Source organism: Taeniopygia guttata, chromosome 7 (assembly GCF_048771995.1).
Source record: "Taeniopygia guttata chromosome 7, bTaeGut7.mat, whole genome shotgun sequence".
Lineage (NCBI taxonomy): Eukaryota > Metazoa > Chordata > Aves > Passeriformes > Estrildidae > Taeniopygia > Taeniopygia guttata.
The window spans coordinates 19,079,086-19,099,953 of NC_133032.1; the positions used below are offsets into that span (position 1 = coordinate 19,079,086).

The following is a 20,868-nucleotide window of genomic DNA, read 5'->3' on the forward strand; positions in this document are numbered from 1 at the left end:
GGGAAAAAAAAAAAACCCAAAAAACCCCCAAAAAACCCAAAAAAAAATCCCAGGTAACAGAATACTTCTGTTAAATTAAATTGAGATTGGACCAAACAAGAATTTTTTTTACCCAAACATTTGAACTGACTTAGTAGTGCTTCCACTGATATAAGCCTTCCCAAAAAAAGGCTTCTTTTTTACTTCTAGTTTCCCAGAGACAAATCAGTATCACTTTAATATGATTTATTTCATAAACTAAATTTAATTAATCAAACACTATGCTGAAAATAAAGACAAAGAGAAGTTGAAAGCATTTTTTGAAAATGTGCTGTCCAGCCTGCATCTGCTTTCCAGGATGACATCAGGAGTAGGCTGGACAGCCTCACTACTCCTCTTCTCCTAACACTGCCCTTGAGCCAGCACAGGGGATCAGACCAGTTGTAAACAAACACAAACCAACAAAAGAGAAACTTGTCTTCAAGCCGACCAGTTGGTTGAGCTGAGGTAATGGTTGAGAGTACCAAGAGACTACCAAGCCAGTGGCAGCAGAAAATAAAAACTTTGTTGAGCACCGATGCATCTTATTGTCATCCAGACTCATCTGAACTAGCCCTCATCTTCCCTGCAGTGTAACAGTCAAATTTCATGCCTGCCACTTTGTGTTCCTGGTTATTTCTCTCAGGATGGTATCTGTTTAAGCTGACAACACGGCGGTGTTAACTCAAGGTCACTTTATGAGCACAGCAACCCAGTCCTGCAGTCCCAGAATAGAGATTCCAGCTCATGTGCTGCACTGGTTATTACTCAGCTCCTGATTTCCTTTCTATACTTTGGCATAATTCATTTTTCCTTTGCTTCAAAGGGAAGATAACCTATTAGTTCTTAAAGATATTCAGTTTGTTCTTCTCTTTTAAAATTACTGTGACCCCATCAGTTTTCTCACTGCTTTGGAACCTCTTTTACAAGTACCACAGATCTGTATTTTCATCCATGCAAGTATCCTTGTGGTGTGTCTGTCTGAGCCTGTGCTTTGAAGATTCTGGTTCATCAATACACTCTGACCTGTTCTTGCAGTCTTTTTACATATTTATATATAAATTATAAATAAATAAATAAATAAATAAATATTTATATTTTTGTTTATATGTCACATGAACATAACTTATCTTTCTAACAAAAAATAATTACAAACTGGCTTCATGCAACCCAAACATTTTATCTGACTCTCACAATAACAATCCAAATTTTAATTTGGTATTCTGTAAGTATTGTAAGTTCACTTAAAGATTTCTTTATGTTTGATGCTTATTTCATTCTCATTTTATTTTCTAATTTTTTTCCTACCGATGCATGTTGCTCTTTCTTCATCATTCTTAGCAATTTAAGCCCTTTTCCATTTCCTACCCCTACATACAGCTCTTGTGCTTGAGTCTGTAGGAATTTTATAGTTTAGCCAAACTATTACTGCCACATTTCCTGACTTGCCTCTACCATGAGAGAGTTTGCAGCTGTGTTCTTATTAGAGTTTCTTTAGAAGAACTTTCAAACCCTTAGAGTATGCTTGATAAAAATAAATATACTGATAAGGATATCTTATAGAAAAAAACCTCAATCCTCTTTTCAGAACTGCTTTCACTACTGTTTTTTTGGTGTGTTATCATGTTGCAAGATTTTGCCGCATAATTAAAACCCAGGCAAGATGACTATTCTGACATTTTTTTTCTACTAAAAAGCAACTCCCCTTCAGTTCTAATAAATAGTGGTTTTCCCCATCTTAAAAATAAGTGTAAGATTTCACTCTAATTTCAAAAGCAATAATCAATACTTCATATTCAGTATCCTAAATGCTAGTTTAAAGTTGAATCTAAGCATCAGAAAGACTCCAGCTTGCCTCTGGAACAGGTAGCATATTTCCCTTTCACTTCTAAATCCCAGGTTATATACTGTGGTAAATAATTGAGCCTATAATTCTGAGTAGTGATAAAGAAGCAATGAGCCCTTCACTTTTTCCCTATTCTCATGCCTGATTTAAGAATGTGCTTAAATTCCCAATCACTGCGTTTTAAATTGACATTCAAACATTCTTATTAATTCTCAAGAGTACCACACGTCTCAAACCTCAGGTCATACTTTGTGATTGGCAAGACAGAAGAGAGGATTTTCTGACTAAAGGCAATGCAAATTTAACAGAAAGCATATGGTTTGAAATACGACTTTGTATTTCTAAAATATTCAAAACTTAACAATAAGAGTTGAAACTATATAATTCAAAGAAAGGGTGTTTTGGTTTTGTGAAGTGGAAAGAACTGGCAAAAAGCTCAAAGGAGGAAAAATACTGCTATTGCAAAGGCGTGTCTTCCACCCGCCAGTGACGTTTCTAGTAGCTATAATGCCACTCCCAGCAAAAGGGAAAGCAAAACCACTGAAATGCTACCCAAATTCTTGGATAAATAATTATTCATGTAAGATTTTGAAGTCACAGTTAAAGGCATTTGATGAGTATATGTTTAGACACAAAGAAATCTTTAAAATACTTTACAATATAACTTTGCTTTTCCCTTTTAATTGCCCATATTTACAAAACCAAGAGAAGCAAGCTTCCTTTTATAAACTTGAGATCTGGGGCAACAATGTAAGATGTAAAAAATGCTGTCAAATAATTCAAACATGGATTTATTAACCTAGTGCAAATCTGCCATCATTCCTTTTAAATCCAGAGAATCACCAGGATTAGCAGCAGTACAAGTGTGAAATTTGGCTGAATAACTTCAGCTGGAGGAGCTCTGTGTAGAAGCAGCAGCTGCCAGGTCAGACACTACAGTGAACCTTCCCCAGTGCAAAGCAATAGCAAGACAAGGTACCAAAGTATTTGTTATCAATTTCATGTCGTCAGTTGGATCTACATCCACAGAAACTGCTAAATGCTCTTTGCTGACTAAGAGTTCTCAAACTGCTGCACAGAGAAGCCCACTGAGGACATGAAACATGCCAACACTCGCTGGAAAGAGGTGAACAACTGACATTCCACTGAGCAGCACCTGTAGGAGGAACCCAGCAAGGCGGTCCTGCAGAGCAACGTGGAGTGCAGGGAGGGCATCACAGCCCACCCACTCCTCTATCTATTAACAATTCTACTGAACTCTCTCTCCATTTCTGTGCAGATGTCTGAATTATAACACCTTACATAAATATCTGCTACAGCAGCATGCTAAATCTGCAAGGGAAGGCTCAAACACCAGCTTCTTAGTTAAGGTCAAGGCTGGTGTGTTTCTGTGGATGCACCAGACAGTTTCACAGTTCATCATGCATTCCAGAATGGGTTTAAAATATGCCATGTATCTCTCCAGTAGGTACAGCCTTTCAGAGTGAAACTATACCCCAGAATACACTCAGTACCATATAACCTAAGGATTCTAACCAAAGTCCCCAAATCAGGAGCTGGAGTGATCTCCCCTCCACCTCCACTGGTGGTACCTACAACTATTGGTGTTTGCTTTGGGTTTTTTTTTTTTTTTTTATTTAAGGTCCATTTCACCATCTTTGCAAAGACAGTTTTTAATCTTACAGTTTTCTGCCAACACAGAGTTTCAGGATTGTACAACACATTTTTTGACATGAAATTCAAACATCTTCTATTAAACACTTTTCAAAGTTGCACAAAAAAAAAAAGTCATGCAAAATTAAATTTAATCCTCAAATATGTTTCCTATTATAAAATAGTAGAAATGTCTATCATATATTTTAAATGCTTTATGAAACGCACTTGAATTATGGAATACACATGAATTGATTACTGTGACTAATGCCTCAACTGGAATAAAAGAAAGGAAAGAAAGAAAAGGGAAAAAAAAAAGACTGGTTTGTCCTTAGACAACAACAGAGCCAGAATACAAAACAGCCATAAACATTTTTTTTTTTCACCCCAGATTTAACAGCATTGTTTGCAACAAAGGATTTCAGAAGAGTGATCATTTAACATGAAAAAAGAAAAGTAAATATGTCTCCAACACAAACTGATAAACAGTCATCCTGTGACATGAGTGCTCACCTGCAGCAAATTATTTAATTCTTGGGATCCATTGTGAAAGAAAGGAAAAATTAACTTCAAATGGGAATAAGAAGAAATCATAGGAGCAACTGGATTCCAGTGTGGCAAGCATCAGAAAACTAGAGCCAACTTTGAGATTTCAAACTTTGGTGCCTATAATAACAGAGGTTTGAACATGATGAGTATTGCCTAGTATTTCTACTTCTGTAGACACATGCTCAAATATAACAGCAGAGAAAATCTGTAAATCAACCTAAAACCACCCAGTCTTCATATGTTGGGCTAGGTATAGATTGATAAATCACTCTATCAGGCAGTGGTGCAGAGTTAAAAAGACTTAGACAAAAAAACTACAGAAAATTAAAATATCTGGACATTTTGTCTGAAAAAAAAATTTTAATGCCCTTGGTCAGGGCAATGAGAAATATAAGAAAAAGGTATAAATAGTAAAAATGATTGATGTGCTTCCAAATAATATTTGAGTTGAAAGAGCAAGAGAGAGTAACAAAGAAAGATCTGCCAGAGTAGCAATTAAGGTGAAGGAGGAAAAAGCCTAATAGAAGCCTAATAACTTGGTCACAGCATGAAGGACAAAGCTCAAACCATCCATGTGTCCTTGACATGAAGGAAAGACTCATAAGTCCATCTCTGAAAAAGCTTATTGTGATTAGCAGCAGGTAACTTTTAACTGGGAAGGGATTTACAAACGGAAAAGAGACTGAGGTAAAGAAAGCTCTGGGAAGTCTAGAAAACACAAAAAGTTAAATATGGACACCCTTGGAACAATACATGGCAGGTATGGAGGCTAGAGGGGGTACAGGTATTTAAAAGACTTCTGAGGTGAAGAATTCTGAAAGGTTCTGGAGAACAGAGAGAATTGAAATAAAAATATGTGAGAAAAACAGGTCTGAACATCATGGAAACATCATGAAACATCAAGATTGTTCTGATAGAGATTTAATATTCACGGTGGCAGCCTTTTTCAGCTGAACCAAAGTGTGGAAATAATCTCCTAAGAGGTTTTGAGATTCTCAACAACACATGCATTTGTATCAAGACTGAATAAAGCAGTACTGTATGTACAAGAGAAGCAATTCTACACTGATAGGAGAGGATCAGATGATCAGCAACCATCATTGCACTTGTTAAAGATAATGTGCAATAAGGTATTGATAGCGTTAAACTTTTATTTTATGAAGGACAAGCATGGCTTTGCTTCATTTCAAGGATGCCGTATCTTTCAGAAAGTTCTATCATGAGTTTTGATCAAGACATCAATAAACCAAAATTTTACAAAAGCAAATAAAACCACAATCATATGTTAACAGTTAACATCAATGAGAACCCAATGTCCATTTTACAGCAAAAAAAGTGAGTCCTTCCTCCACAAGAGCTGTTAAAAGCTTAACATTATAACATAGAAATAGATAGAAATAGCTCTATATTTCTCTGTATAGAGCAGTAAAATGCTCTAGATTAAAAAACAAGAACACTTATTTCTGTTTCAAATTTGCATTTTTATTTCCTGATGGAACTTGGAGTCTTTTCCACTTCAAATGCAGAAGACAATATAAACACTTACAGTGTTTATTTTAATTCTGGAATTATGTACCTATTCCTGTGGAGAAGTAAAGCAGAAAGTCTTTTAACGCTTCTGTCAAATGTGGTTGTTGACAATTGAACAATTTAGTAGTTCTCAATACAGGAGTAGTTGCAAAATCTGGAAAAGAAGGTTGCTAAAATTCCCTCTCACTCTGCAAGTGGAATTTTCCACTTCATATAAATACTATTTTTGTCAAAGTGACTTGTACAGAGTCATGCTACCACTGCACATGAAATGGAAAGTTCCACAGCTGTAATGGAACTGGGAGCTTTTGTTCATGGAACACTTTTATTTTCATATTAAGGACAAGCGTGCGTCATAGTCAAAACCAGCATTGCTTATCTTCACAGTAAATACAAGATTTACAAATTTTATTCCTAAATACCACTTGTATCTCATTTTAAATGCTAATGTTTCATAATGCATTCCTAGCAAAATTCATGATAAAACACCCTGAGCACAGCTGCTAGTTGCCATGTCCCTTACATCTACTGTAACAACCAGCTTGCATGCCAAGCACTGGGAGCTGAATCAGCAAAAAGCAGAAGGAGTTTTCATTTAGGGACATTAGGATTTGTGCAAGTGGCAACAAAGGAAGATATCTGTCCAAGGACTTATATTTACTTTCTGGAGTGATAGCATTTTTCAGCTATTATTCCTACATGTATCAAAGCATTTTGATTAAAATCTGATCATTGAATCACAGAATCTCAAGTCACCCAATCCATCTACATGAAATAAATCAAAAATTCTACCTTAAATCTACAATGTCAGTCAAACACCACATTATTTGAAAATCACTTTACTATAAATAGCACTCAAAACAGTGGGAAAAGAAAAGCAGGTAAATGAAAAGCTAGCAGAGAAGAGGAAAAAAAAAAGAGTGGTTCCATGGAATTTTGTGTATTTTCCATACACATTTGTATCTCCAAAAAATGTTATCTTTTAACAGATCTATTGACAAGAAGCTACAAAAATACCTAATACATTCATAGTTAAAGGAATGGTGGGAAAGGTTATATGATATTTGCAGAGTAGATAGAAAATAATGACAAGTGTCATGATCTTGCTCATAGTCTGGAACTTTAATTATTTAAAAGAAAATATAAAGGAAAATAATTATAAAGATGAAGCAGTTAATGATGCAGAATAATTGATGGAATTATAACAACTGCTTAGGCATTTCAAGGATTATCCTTCAATAGCAAGAAAGAACTGTTCTATCTAATAAAGGTAAGAACAATACAGACATATAAAGCACTTTCCCCTAAAGGTCTGGAATTTCACTGCTCCATGTTTTGCTTATGCTGGAAAAGCCAGTGTTACAAAAGTATAAATATCTATTTGGCTTGCAAAGAAAATTGTCACTGGTGATAAATCACAGAAAAAAAAAAAAAACATATATATATATATACATGCAACTTTCAGTTTTCAGAAGCATTTATAGGGCTGGAATTTAGTACAATAATAGCTTTGCTTGTAGATTGAACAATTTACAGAATTGGTGAGATTTAACATTTACAACACATCAAAAGGGAAATGCTCCCCAAAGGAGTCAAGCAAAGAGAAGAGGACTAAAATGGGATACAAAATGTCACTGATTGAGTCAGCAGATTTGACTTCTCAGAATCGAGCCTGAGTGGATACTGACTTAAGCAGGCACTGCTCAGCTGGAGGCTGGGCTGGGGTTACCTGGTGGCCTTCAGGTCCTGTGACAGACCTACATTTGGCACCTTTACATACATAACTGCCCTTCTCAGGAGAGCAAACAGGTACAGGAAAAACTCCAGTACCTGCACTACAACCACTCTGCTAAAAGGAGTCTGTCAGTCTCATGAGCTACTGTTGTCCTGTCCCTCATTAAAAAAAGTTAATTTCATTAAGTGCCCCAGCAACTACAGACCCCCACTGGTAGTGACCCATATCAATTAATCTCATCAAGAACGTTCACCCAAGCTGATTTCACTCTTAAAAAAGATTCCCACCATTCTCGCATCTTGTTCTGCTTTACATATAGTTGAATGTATGAGAAAAATCCATGAGTAGGTTAAAAGTATAAAAACCCCTGAACAATTTTCTTAGTTGCTGATATCACAATGATGTGCTGACAGCAGAACTGGTAGAATATGCAGGGTGCCTCACTGTTTCCCATGTCACTGGTATCTCCCCTCAGCACCATGCACACACTTGGCTCTCACAGCAAAGCAGGAAACCTTGCCTTGAGGGTCCCCACCCCACCCATGGTGGCCTGCTGTCCTGAGAGCCTTCCTGTAAACTATTCCACTTTTTAGCATTGCAGCTTCACACAAAGTTCAAGCCCTGATCTGGAAGAGATCCCTTGTAAAGAGCCACATCAGTGCTGACTACAAAGACAGCTTCCTTAACTGGTCCATCTTTTGAAGGATACATGTCTGTATAAACTTAAAAAAAATAAAGGAGAAAATAAGCAAGACAAAAATTTCATTAGTTCATTAAAATTAGTTCTGAACTTTTCACAGGACCGTTAGGGAGCTGTTAGCACCAAGTAATAAATAGCTTGTAACAGTGCTCTCCTTTGAAATGTTCCAGTGTTAACCACAACAGTGGCTGCATTGCTCCTTTAAGCTGATCTGGTCTCAAATGGCACAGCAGAAGCTGCTGTAAGCAAAGAAAAATTGAATACATGCTGTAAGATCTCAGCTTAAGTTTTGTCACAAAACACACTGATATTTGAAAGGTTGTTGATGATGTAGGTTAGAATTCCAGTTTCATCAAGAGTGTTAAAGTCGAAATAACTGGGAACTTCAGAAACTCTATTATTTGATTTGAATGAAATGCATGCTTTGTGTTTATCTATACACTTTGAGACCCAAAAGACTGCTCAGAAAGCTTTCATATCTGAGATAAATGAAAACAAATAAGGAAATCAAACTTTAAGCAAGAGTAGGCTGTGTTTCTTAGTACAAGTAGGCTAAATTAGTAGAATACAACAAATTAAATAAAATACACTATCATTATGTTTGTTTAAGGGCACAAGCAGGTAACCAAGGACCATATGAGTATCTGTCCAGTTTTCTGAAGTCTAAGAGAGACATCAGCTGGTATCCTGTGCTGTTGTCAGTGAATGAACTGTTCTGTTTGCTTGCATTAAAATAGGGTTTGTTTGATGCTGCCAAGTAAGCTCTGGAGAACAGCTGGTTGCACTTTCCATCCTCCATCTTTCTCATGGTGGAGAAAAGCCTTCTTTGATAACAGACAGTTCAAACAATGGGGAACCCCACATTCAATAAATGCAGTGAGACTTTCACAAAATACAGAACACTAACACAATACTTTAACTGGAGAAACTGGCACTCAAATTCAGCTAATTCAAGATTGCAAAAGGTGTCTTGGTACACACTGCACCGACAACATGCATCCATACATATTAAGAGGCAGAATTCTCACAGTAGATCCAGCACCAGCAGTTCACACAGATTTGTCAAATATCAGACAAAAATTACTCAAAACAATAGAGTTTTATTTTCATTAATTTAACACAATCTGTCACTACTTTTTCTTAAGAATGGATTTCTGTATTTAGCATGTCTCTACATAAAAACTACTATAATTCCTATTCTCCCTGCTTTGACATCAATCATCCCTTTAAAAAAAATTTCTCTCATAGTTGGCTTCCAGCAGTAGTCTCATCATTGTTCAGTCTGACCTTCTCATGGCTTTTTTCCCCTGAACTTTTTTCAATTTTACATGTCAGTAAAATTTCCAAATCCCTGACAACATGAGATTAAGATCAAACACTGATGATAATCCCACCCCAACCCCTTTTTATTATTTTTAAGAAAAGCATTGCCTTTTCTTTTTAAACATACTTCCTTTTTCAGATCAACACTGAAGTTAGATGAGAACTTCAAATTTTATTGCCTTTAGGAACTGACTCCACTTTTCTAAAGGAGCTCTTGTTCTCTGTTCCATGTAGAAACAGAGAAGAAAGCTTGAGCTGCTCTCCAGATGGCATATATTGTACGTACAAGGAGCTCTTCACTTTACATGCAATTCATTCCATTAGGGAAGGTAAACCACAGTTTTGAATTTTAAAGCAGGATCTCATGTATAATTTATAAAAACTGCCAATTACATCAACCTTACTTTTTCTGGTGTATTTTCTGCTTCCAAGCGTCCCATGCTGTTATACTTTAGGCATAGGTGCAGTATCAATTACTGGCTGTAAGTGACCCTGCACTGGCATCCGTTTTGTTGCTATCAACAGTCCCTTGAACATTACAGATTTTTGGCTGACAACATCACCTACTGCTTTGTTGTTACTTCTTAAAGTTGCCATAGAGACAAAAGAACAGCTGAATAGCAATCTTAATACTCAAGAAATGGTTATTCTTTAGTAATAGGATGCTATTTGCCAGTACAGAGTCTCAGGTTCTAATGGAATTTATTTTCAATAGTGAGATTTGAGTCAGAACCTTGCTCAAAAAAAAAAAAAAAAAAAAGAAAAAGGCAACGACAAAAGAGCCTTGTGTTTCCTCCTGCCCACTGTAGTTCTGAAGAGGCAAAGAAGACTGACTCCCTGCTGTGGCACGAGATAAACTCAGCAGATGTTAACTCCAGCCCCACACCCTGAAGGATAAAACAGTCAATACACAGAGACCTTACCTTATTCTCTCTTCTTACATATATATTTTCTCTTCTTATGTCTCAAAATGGGAAGCAATAAAGAAGCTTCATACTTCATCTTCCTCACCAAGTAAAGTGCCTCACGACCTCATGCAAAGTGCTGCTTCATCCATAGAAACACAGCACAACCTAGGAAAAAAAAATCAAGGATTCCCCTCCTTGAATTTTTTCCTCTAGCCATACAGATCTGCTTTCTCTCCAGCATGACTCTTCCTGTACAGAGTATGTGCCGAAGCTCAGACTAACAGCTGAATCCCACTGCTCACTGCCCCATTAACTCATATTACAGTATAACTTGCAGCTGATGTGAACTGAGGGCACTCAGCCCTGGGATACTTGGGGTCTTTCAGATTCCAGTCCTAGGTTTTGAAATCCTTCCATCGCCCCACAGCTCCTGAGTGAACAGAATGCATGGGATCAGACTAAGTGTTACCTTTTCTGTCTTGAATCCTGTTGTTGAGAAGTCAGAGAATTTCTAAAGATAACTATAAATAGCAGATTATCCCTGGTTTGTACAAACAGAATGCAACAAATCAGATCTTTGTCCTGCAAAGCCATCCCACGGACAGCTGAAAGAATATTCTCCTGTCCAAGAGCCTTCACCTCACCCTCAACTTAACACCACTGCCCTTCTCCCAAGCCTTAGTGGTAGCATGAACACAAAACCTGTTCCCAGGGGTTGCTGCCTGATCATCCCCCAGCAGCAGGAGGATCTTTAACCCCTCAATTTCCTGCCCCATGAGCAGACTTATCTGCCTATACCCAGAGCTTATCTGGTCCTGCAAGGTGCAGGATAATAGTCAGGAGGAATATTCTAGCAAGACAAGTAGTAGGGGATAATGCATAAGAGAAGGAGGAAAACTGAGATACACAAGTGATTCTTCCTCCTCTTCACCAGGCTTTCTTTCTGAAAGATTCCTGCACATCCTTTCCCAGTCACTGAATTTTCTCACCCCCCTGCCTCTGATCCCCACAGCCCTGACATCCCACACTTGAGGCTCCTTTCACCTCTGCCATGGCCTCTTGTGAACCCTCAGCTTTCAACAACCTGGCCTCTGTGCCAAAATACATTTTGTTGACACTTAGAAAGAACACTTCACACTGACTAGTGTGAGCTTTTGCTCACATTGGATAAAATCTGCTTTTACTAAGAAGCCTTGAATTGACTTTGGAGCTCACACAGGAGCAAAAGTATTAAATGTTAATATATGAAAGGGCAGGCAGGCTGTAACAGTGGAGGTCTGTTCCTCCAGCTTGCGAGTTTCCAGCTGAGTGAGAACATTTTAATGATAAACTGAAATTAAACACACAGGTTGATTCTAGTTTTAAAAATTCCGATCCACAGAAAAGGTGCTTAATGTGGAAAAACCCTTAAAAATCACTACTTTTTTGTTCTTTTGAGCAAGTAATTTTCTATCAGTTGAGGGAGAAGAAGATATAATTCAGACATCACTCATCTAGCGGCTAAGGGACAAGATGCAAACAATTACAAGAACAGGAGTAAGAATATAAAAGCAACTTCATCAAAAAGACGGCAAGACCATATTTTAAATGAGCTCCTTCCCCACTCAGGAGTTACCTTAATCCAACCTCAGCTTTGCCTCATCAGGCCCTGCTCTAGGCTTGCTCAGTCACACAGATTGCACATCTTAGGCAAATCACCTGGGCAGATGCCCAGTAAGAAAAGAGTTCATTTCAAAAACCGAAGTGAGCTCTAGAAGGGCATCTGCAGGGGCAGCAGGGGGCTGAGACCCAGGCACCACCCCACCCACAGCAGCAGCTGCTGGATTCTGGGTCTGAGCCTCCTCACAGCCCCAGCTACAGACAGAAAAATACAGTCTGGCACATCACTGCTAACAGATTGCCAAGTCAAATTCTACACCTCCCTGAAAAGGAGAATGGAAGGGAAAAGACAGATCCTAATATTAGTAGTGATAATAATAATCACAGAATTAACTAGATTGGAAAAGATCTTTGATATGATTGGGTGCAATCTATGACCAAACACCACCTTGTCAACTAAACCATGGCACTAAGTGCCACAGGCCCTTCTGTTCATAAGCACCTCCAGGGAGGATGAGTCCACCACCTCCCATGATGATGAAAATAATAATAATAAACCACAATGACATTTCTGATCCTTGTGCACCCACAGTCAAGAGTGAATGGAAGGGAAAGAAGTCCACACACCATAACATGAGGTAAAACTCAAAGGGAAAAGGAAACAAGTTGAATGGCAGCCTCAGACTCAGTCCCAATGGTATTTTTATCAAACATGTTTGGAATTGCTTCCACCTTGGGAGCAAAAAAATCTTCCCTGAAACATAATTTAAAGAAATGTGTTCTGAGAAAGGAAATAAAAGGTTTCCATTTAAAACACTATATGGAAAGATTATTTTAAAAGGGAATGACTTTTGGAAAAGAATTTTCAATGAAAAAAATTCCAGATGGAATTCAACAAGAAACAAAGCAAGACACTGATAATATCAAGGACAAGTTGTATTTGAAGATTAGCATACATTCATAACATATGAGGCATAATGAAATGGTGTGTATTTAAAACTTAGTAGCTATTTACACAAAATTGTTGTGAGGTACACTGCACTAGCAGCTATGTGAAGCACAGCTAAATTTATTTAAGGAAACCTGAGAAAAAACCAGACATGTAACTTCTTCAGACAAAGTATGAATCCTTCCTTCACATGACTGAAATTATTATAAACTCTTGACTTGCAGTGCTAGCAGCTTGCCTAGTATTTCAGCTCCTATATTTCTATTTTTAAATACCATAGATAAAGAACAGTATCTAGATAAGCCGGGGTGAAAAGTAGGGCTCTCAGACTCTGTAAGTGCAGAGGGAGAACTGCATTTAAGACAAACAGTAAACAGAGGTCAAATACAGAAAGCTTTTAAAGTTTATGAAATCACAAAAAAAGAATTATGCAGAAACTGGCAAACACAACTACAGATCACCCAGCAACTTCTACCAATACCAACTAAAAGCAGAGATTTAACCACTCTCTTGCTGTATTAGCTAAGAAGTTCCTTGTCTGTGAAAAGGTGACTTCCTTGGTGTGAAGGCACAGATGTGGGAAGATCTGATGCCTCAAGAAGTCTGGCAGAGAGAAGCTGCAGTGCTGCCCTGGAGCTCCCATGCAATGGCCTTGCAACAGCTCAAATTAAGAAACCTTGCTGCTTTCAGATGAAAGTCTATATTTCATCTTTTTGATCCTTTTGGTGTGAACAAACATTCCAGATATCATTTAATTGGAGTTTGTATGTTTTCTCAAAGGTCAGTAGCAGATACGTCATTATTTATGTTCATATTTCCTTAGGGAATTAATCCTTAGGGTATCATGGTTTTTAAATTCTGATGAAAGGCCTTAAAATTCCCCCTGGATTTGTATTCATAATTGACAGTATTACATAACTTTTAAGCACAGAATGACTCACAATTGGATAGAAAATATTGACTTTGTAGAAACTTTGTTATGCTTCTTAATATTTCTTACACTTTCTTTGCTGTAAGGGTCTAGGGCTTCAATCTCTGATGTTTAGATTTACAAGAAGCAATTCCTCTCTTTCAAGTAGAAGCATTTCCTTTGTTAAATTTTAAAAAGCGAAGACAGGGCAGAGATCCTAATTTTTGTTAGACTTGCATAACTACATCTCAAAGTACTTCTCAGGCCGCTCTAACAGAAGAATTTCCCAAATCTTACAACTCCAACTAGGAGCAAAAATAAATCCATAGGTTTACAGACTCAGAATGTTAAATGCATCTTGATGAATCTTTCCTATTTAGAACAAGTATTAGAAAGCTTGAATGTGTGTTCTGTGGTTAGTTTTTCTGTAATCAACTCACCCTCCCAGTTCACAAAAGCTGCTCATTTCTGTTAACTCAAAATGCTACTCAGATCCTGGTAATGCATCTTTGGAACATTAAGACTATCACTAGCTCTTAAGTATCACAGCACAGAACAGTAAGTCTTTACATTTAATTTGATTGGAATCCTGTAGAAAGTTATTTACTTGGTTTTGTTGGCTTGTTTGTTCCACTATTATTAAGCTGTAATAGCATCCCATCCCTTTCATTATTTGATACTATTTCTTAATGGCCAAACTTGAACAGGGTCTCAAAGTAAAATGATAGTGCTCCTAATATCCCACAGGCAGACTGTTAAAACAGTAAAGTGATACCATTTACAGCTGCTTGAACTAAGCTTTTGGCTTAAAGACCTCTCATGTAATGAAATGTGTTTCAGAGAACCACACATGCACAGAGAATGCCACTAAAAGTAGCTCCAAGCCTGCTGCATGCAAAGGAACAGCAGCAGCACCCAAATGGCAGAATTCCCAGTGCCACCTTTATGATCCTGGTGACCAGGACACAACAAGTCACTAACTTCACTGTTGGGAAAGCACTATTCAAAAAGTATCTGTGAGCTGACTTGAAATAAACAATTTTAAAATAAATATTTTAATGCGGTTGTTAAGACTGTTCAGTTCAACCAGACAACACCATTCCTACCTCTAATACCAGGATTGATTTAAAAGGAAATTAATATCTGAGCCCCTCGCTGGATCACAAATGTTTGAGACATAAATACTGTAAGCAAAGACTGTCCCTTAGTTTAATACACTGTTGTTATAATTAGGAATGATGAGATGGAAGAAATGAATGGCATTTCAAAAGCTTAATATTGAGAAAACCAATATCCAAAGCAATCTATTCAATAAAGCAAAAGGAAAGTGACCCATGGGAAAGGCATGAAAATCAAATAGCTTAGGACTTTTAAAGGAAGATCAGAAAGTAATGAAATTAGTAAGTGCAGCCTATTTTCATGTGTTTCAATGTCAGTTTCTCTTGTATTTCAGTTGTATTTTTAATATTAAAACTTATAAAATGTATTTTAAATGTGATAATTAGCATAATTTTAAAATTGAAAGAGCATAGAACCACAAAGTAATTAAGTAGTCTCTAACACTGCTCATCTTGAAGTATATCCCTTACTATTGAGTATACTCAGTGAAAAACTGATTAATTTTGTTCTACAGCTAGAGTTCTACTTAATCAGAAATGTACATCGCTCCCCATGGAGTCCTTTGCACTCAAGATACAAAATTAAAATGAAAATACTTCCCCCCCTTTTATGAATTTACTTATCTTCCATTTAAACTGAACAAAGAGCAGATTTTGTGGATTGCTGATCCTATTTCTATTCTCACACATACTCTTGTCCCTCTAGATTAATTCCACTAGCCTCAGAGAAATCATATGAGTAAAGAATAAACATTGAGCAAGCCAGCAATGGCACTTTGAGCAGAAACACGAGCCCTGTGAGAGAGTGTGACCTGCAGCACATTAAGCAACTGATGGGCAGTGGAGGTGGTGATCAGCCTTTTATCAGAAATACAACATACCCCTTCAGAGGCCAGTTCCGCATCCCACCGCAGCAGGCAGCAAAGCTTCCAACAAAACCAGCATTACAAGATAAAAATTTCAAGGTAAAGGACAACACTCATAAGGAACCTTCTAAAACCCTGATCATTCAGCTTTATAGCTCAGCAGATACCATAAGCTATAAAAAGAATGGGAAAGAGAGATGGGACACCCTAGTATTTCCTATGTGTTTTACTGGCTGAACAGCTACTCGTCCATTGCCATCAAAATCACACAAGCATATAATCACTTTTTCAGTTAAACCATAGGACTGAGTTTATCCTTATTCCTCAGTCTTTTCAAAAGCTTTAAACACTTTGAATCACTCTCTTTTCACATGCTCTCTTGTTCTGCTATGCTACTACCTGCCATTTCAGGAAGTTGGTGCTAAGTTTTCAAAGATCATTTCAGAACTACTTTTCAGAGCTGTTATTGACATTTCCTCTTATTTCGGCTGTGCCACTACAACATGGTGACAGACTTTAATATATGGTATCTCAAGTCACTAAAAAGCAGTTGGTAACATAAAAAAAAAATGGTTCATTTTTGCACTGGAAATAAAGCCCATGAATTAGCCTAATAGCAGGCCTGGAAGTACTGCCAAACTCTATTGAGAATTAGCCACATTTTCAGAATTCTTTTAATTTGGTATATACCCTGAAGTAAACCTAAAATGTCCTGAAGAAAAAAAAATTAAACAAAAAACAAAACCACAAAACCAACCAAAAAACCACCACAACAACAACCACCTAAAAAGCCAAGAAATGTAGACAAAAGTATATATTTCCACATTCCTTTTACAAAGTAATCACTGGATGTTGTTTTATAAATATATAGAACTTTTTAAAGGAGAAGCTGATCTGTGCCTAACTAGTATCACTTGCTGTAACTACTACATTCTGCCCTTTAGTTTCATGAAGGCCTCCTAATACCTGGCAGCAAGAACTACTTTCCTAATAACCCTGTAGGGCTGTATTCCTAAGTAATCTTAAGCAACATAATACTAATTTATGTCTCTAGAGTCTGTAATACTTATAATCCTATTTTTAAATTTATATATTATATACAAGGATGTAGTTTAATTCAATTTATTCACAACAATGAACAAAGAGTACTTTAAATTGAACACAACTATAGAACTCTATGACAAGTTTAGCATTTTTGGGGGGCAGTGTTTTGTTTTGGGGTTTTACTATTATCAGCCTTTTCTAAACCCATGAAAATAGGCTATTCCACAGGCTTAGAACACCATTCCAAGCAGTCAAGCAGTGTGGTGGGTTTGTGTAATGTGGTGAAAGATATGAATGAGTGCTTCATTGAACAAGAAATACAGGTAACCAGGAGCAAGGTATAGGAAGACAAATTTGGCCATTCTTTTGCATTGGACAGATGCCTTGATATTTAACAGTGCATGTATTGCTGTACAGTGACAAAGGGGAAGAGTTCAAAAAGCAATTTTCTTTCCTCCATTCTGAAAGCTCTGTCTTTCTTCAGGTTCCCCGTAAGAATCTACAAAGAACAATCTGATTCTGTACTTACCAACTTCATTTTAGTACAAATCACAGTATCACCAAGGGCATACACTTTAGTTACTGTGTAAATACTTGTTACGTGAAGAGGAAAAAAATAAAAATCACTTCAGAAGTAGTACCTTAGCCACCATCTTTTTATACAAATACCACACAAGCACAGCCATACAAGGAAGGTGCTAAAAAATGAAGTAATGCAAATGAAGCTCTGCATGGTCATGAAGATCCAGAATGGCCAGCAGGTGGGTTTTGAAAATAACATCTGCGTTAATCATGGTGAGATCTGGCGATGCTTCACCACTTGTGGATAACTGCACTTATCACTGTCATACCAAGCTCTACCTCTTCAAGTGAAGCAATCTGCTTAAACAGGGAACACTGGATGGACATTTGGTTTGGATTTATGCTGCAAGGGGGTATGTAAAAGTTCTTTGGGATACACTACCCTTTGAAACATGGAAGACTGGGGTACATTTCTCTTTGGTAAAAACTAGTAATGATATTACCAAATAACACATATTTCAACCACAAAGACTACAAAATCAAATTTGGTTTCATAGTATAAGCCAAACTTCACTATCTGGTTTGTATTACTGCAACAGCCAACACATTTAACTAGAAGGTTTGCACATTACTTTTTATTGCAAGACCACATTTCTCAGTAACATATGTCAGTTTATTAGTTGAAGTTTTCCTTGCCTAGTTTAAATTTGTTACTGCTTTAAGCTTCTAGTCACTTCTGAGAACAGCTATTATAAGTAACTTGAGTGCACATAAGCTTGAACAAATTAAAACTGACAGATATTACCCAATTAAGATTATCTGAAGCTGTCCACTGCAATGGATTCTTAAAATTTTGAAGGCATTTCTCATATATTCACTGACTGTTGGTACATGAAAGAATTTGCTAAGCCTATCCACCTATTCACTGTTTTATTGATGTACCTACCTTCTGAAGTGTCGAAAATCACCCTTCCCTATCCTCACCTTTGCCTCAGAGAGATTTCAGCAACATCCCAGAAACTCTGACCAGCCTCTGAAAGGAGCAGTTGACTTCTAAAGCTGATGCCATAGCCAGCATACTTGGTCTCTACCAACCACTGCAGCAGAGGAAAACACCACCAGGGTAAGAGAGCAAAATGTCCAGTCCCCAAAAAAATTTAGCTTAGCCCCAGTATCCCAGTTGCCTCCTCTCATTCCAAAGGACAGTTTTTTCCCAGGGGTTTGAGGACAGGCAGGTTTTTCTGTAATCCATTCTCTGTAGGTAGCACATGTGACTAGTAATTGTTCCTACCCACTGAACTCAGGGAAAGACAATACTTTTCTGAGTTCTCGCAGGAAGGATGATGAAAACAAGAGACATGTTTAGCTTCCTCTTACAGGTTCCTGGATTCAGGAACTTTTTGCTTGATTTGAAAATTGCCAACTTTTATTGTGAGAGAGTAACATTAAGCTTGTAGATCAGAGAATAACAATAAATATAAAAGTATACTGTCCCCTGTCCTTCTTGTCCCTTTCTGGCTTGCACTGAGGTCAGTGCATTCTTGCACTTTTACCTTCCCTCGCACAGTGAGGACAAAAATCTCCCTAAAGGCGCACAGGACAAACAAATAAACATGACTGCAAAGAATTAGAGAAATATGTAAGTTAATCATATATAAAGAAACTCCTTTTTTTTTTTTCTGCACAGCAAGCTGTATTAGGATCAGATTTTTCTTTAACTAATCTTCATTAGAGTCTCACCAAAACACTACTGAAGGACCTGATCAAAATCCCAGAAATTACAGCAGGAGAAAACTGTTCCAAATATAACATACTGAAAAACAATCCCTTGTTTTAATTGCACAACTCCAAACCACGGCCAACAAGGTTCTGCAGAAATCAAGCCAAACCCATCCCCAACCGAACAGGTCTAGCTAAAAGCAAGTTGTTGTTCAGATAGATCCTACCTTCTTTTACCAGTTAAACCAACATTTGTAGGAGAGAGTGCTGCTTGTCTCCATGTTCTTTACTCTATTGATTGTTGTGTAAATATTAGGCTTCCTGCTTGTGGAGAAACTACTGCAAAGTTTCTTTCAGTTCTGTTTGCACACTTCAAACTTGTGCATGTTTTAGAACAAGGAAGTTTATGTAATGTTCCTGAGAAAGTGCAGTACATCATGGCTCATTTTAATTCAGGTATGAATACATGACACAGATGAATTCACAAAACACTCCTTTCATCTGAAATTTAAGTAGTAACCCTTTTTCTCCTGAAGGTTTAAGCAGCTTTAAGCGATGGAATGATTAGATTTTTCTGTTTCTTTACAGCAGTGCTGGATTGAAACGCCGTTGAATTAATCTTTCCTGAATTTACTCAAATACAAATACACCATCAACCATAAGAATATTTTAATAAGTCATTCAAAAGATGTCAATGTTCTCTACAGCCACAGAATATCATTTTAAACTTTGCTCAAAGCATTTCAGTATTACAGCATATAAAAGCATCTTCTCCCCAAAGACCAAATTTTCAAATACTGAATAAACCCAAATACTCCTCTGCAAAATCAAGAAATCTGTACATGCATCTGGGATATTCACCTATCTAAATACAAACCTTTGACACAAATTTTATTTGCACTGTTCACTACCAGTGCTGCATTACTGAAATTCTTGCTTACTGGTATACATGTGGCTTCATCTTTCCTTTTTAAATTACTAAAATTTACCTTCTAAAGATATCATTGGGAAAGTGACAGCAGACTACTTCTGTACGTATGGATTATCCTTCTTTACTCAGACACCTCCCACAAGTTCAGAGTCCTGTTCAAACCCCCCTCTTTCCGTGACCCTTCCTGACCCCCACTGCTGTCTCTTGTCCCTGTGACTCAGTTCTGGTGACAGCAGGGTCAAAACAGTCACTGGTACCAGTACAGCTCAGACATTTTCCTCCATTTTCCAGCACTTGTATTGCTCAGCTCTTGCCAAAATTTGTATCTTATTTGGTGTACAAATTTCCAAGTTTTATTGGGTTTCCCTTCTCAACAGATTCTTTCTCTCAGTGTAACAGACCTGCATGTTCCGCATAAAGCAGTTTTGATGGGTTAAAACTGGAACTTTTTCTTTCAGTTGAGTTTGGTTCATTTGGGGGTTTATTGTTCATTGGGGTTTTCTTTTTGTTGTTTATTGTTCATTGGGGTTTTCTTTTTGTTGTTGTTGTTGGTTTTTTTCCCCACTTTCCAAATAAGACAGAATTTTCTCCTTTACTTTAATCCCAGTCCCACTGTCCCCAAAGGCTTGATACCATTTTTTGGCTCTCACTTTTCTCTCCCAGCTGGCAAACCATTTTTGGTCTTGCCACCTGCTAGCCAAAGCTGCAGGCAGACGATGCCTGGCCAGCATGGACTGTCCACTGCCTATGTCTTGTCTCCCAGGAGACAGGAGCAGCCCAAGATTTTTGGGCTGTCTGCACTGCCCTGCAGAGTGACCCATTCTGGGGGCTCTCAGATCAGCCACCTGGGAAGTCAAAGATAAGACATTACCATGATAATGGTAGCACAGGGGAACTGTGTCTGGTGATGTTTAACACAGCATCCTGAGGCTGAATGGAAGATGTGGA

General features: G+C 37.5%; 1 protein-coding gene across 16 annotated transcripts in view; it reads right to left on the minus strand.

The window, feature by feature from the left end:
- Positions 1-20,868, minus strand: part of ZNF385B (zinc finger protein 385B) — a 155,909-nt gene that overhangs the window by 65,198 nt on the left and 69,843 nt on the right. The window contains exon 1 of one of the 16 annotated variants that reach the window (XM_072932321.1): positions 10,278-11,179. The exons of 14 other annotated variants lie outside the window; for them this stretch is intronic. The gene's annotated coding sequence lies outside the window, so the exon portion shown is untranslated. Of the gene's footprint in view, positions 1-10,277; positions 11,180-20,868 lie in introns of those variants that run through there. One more of the 16 variants, XM_072932316.1, reaches the window with a different exon arrangement.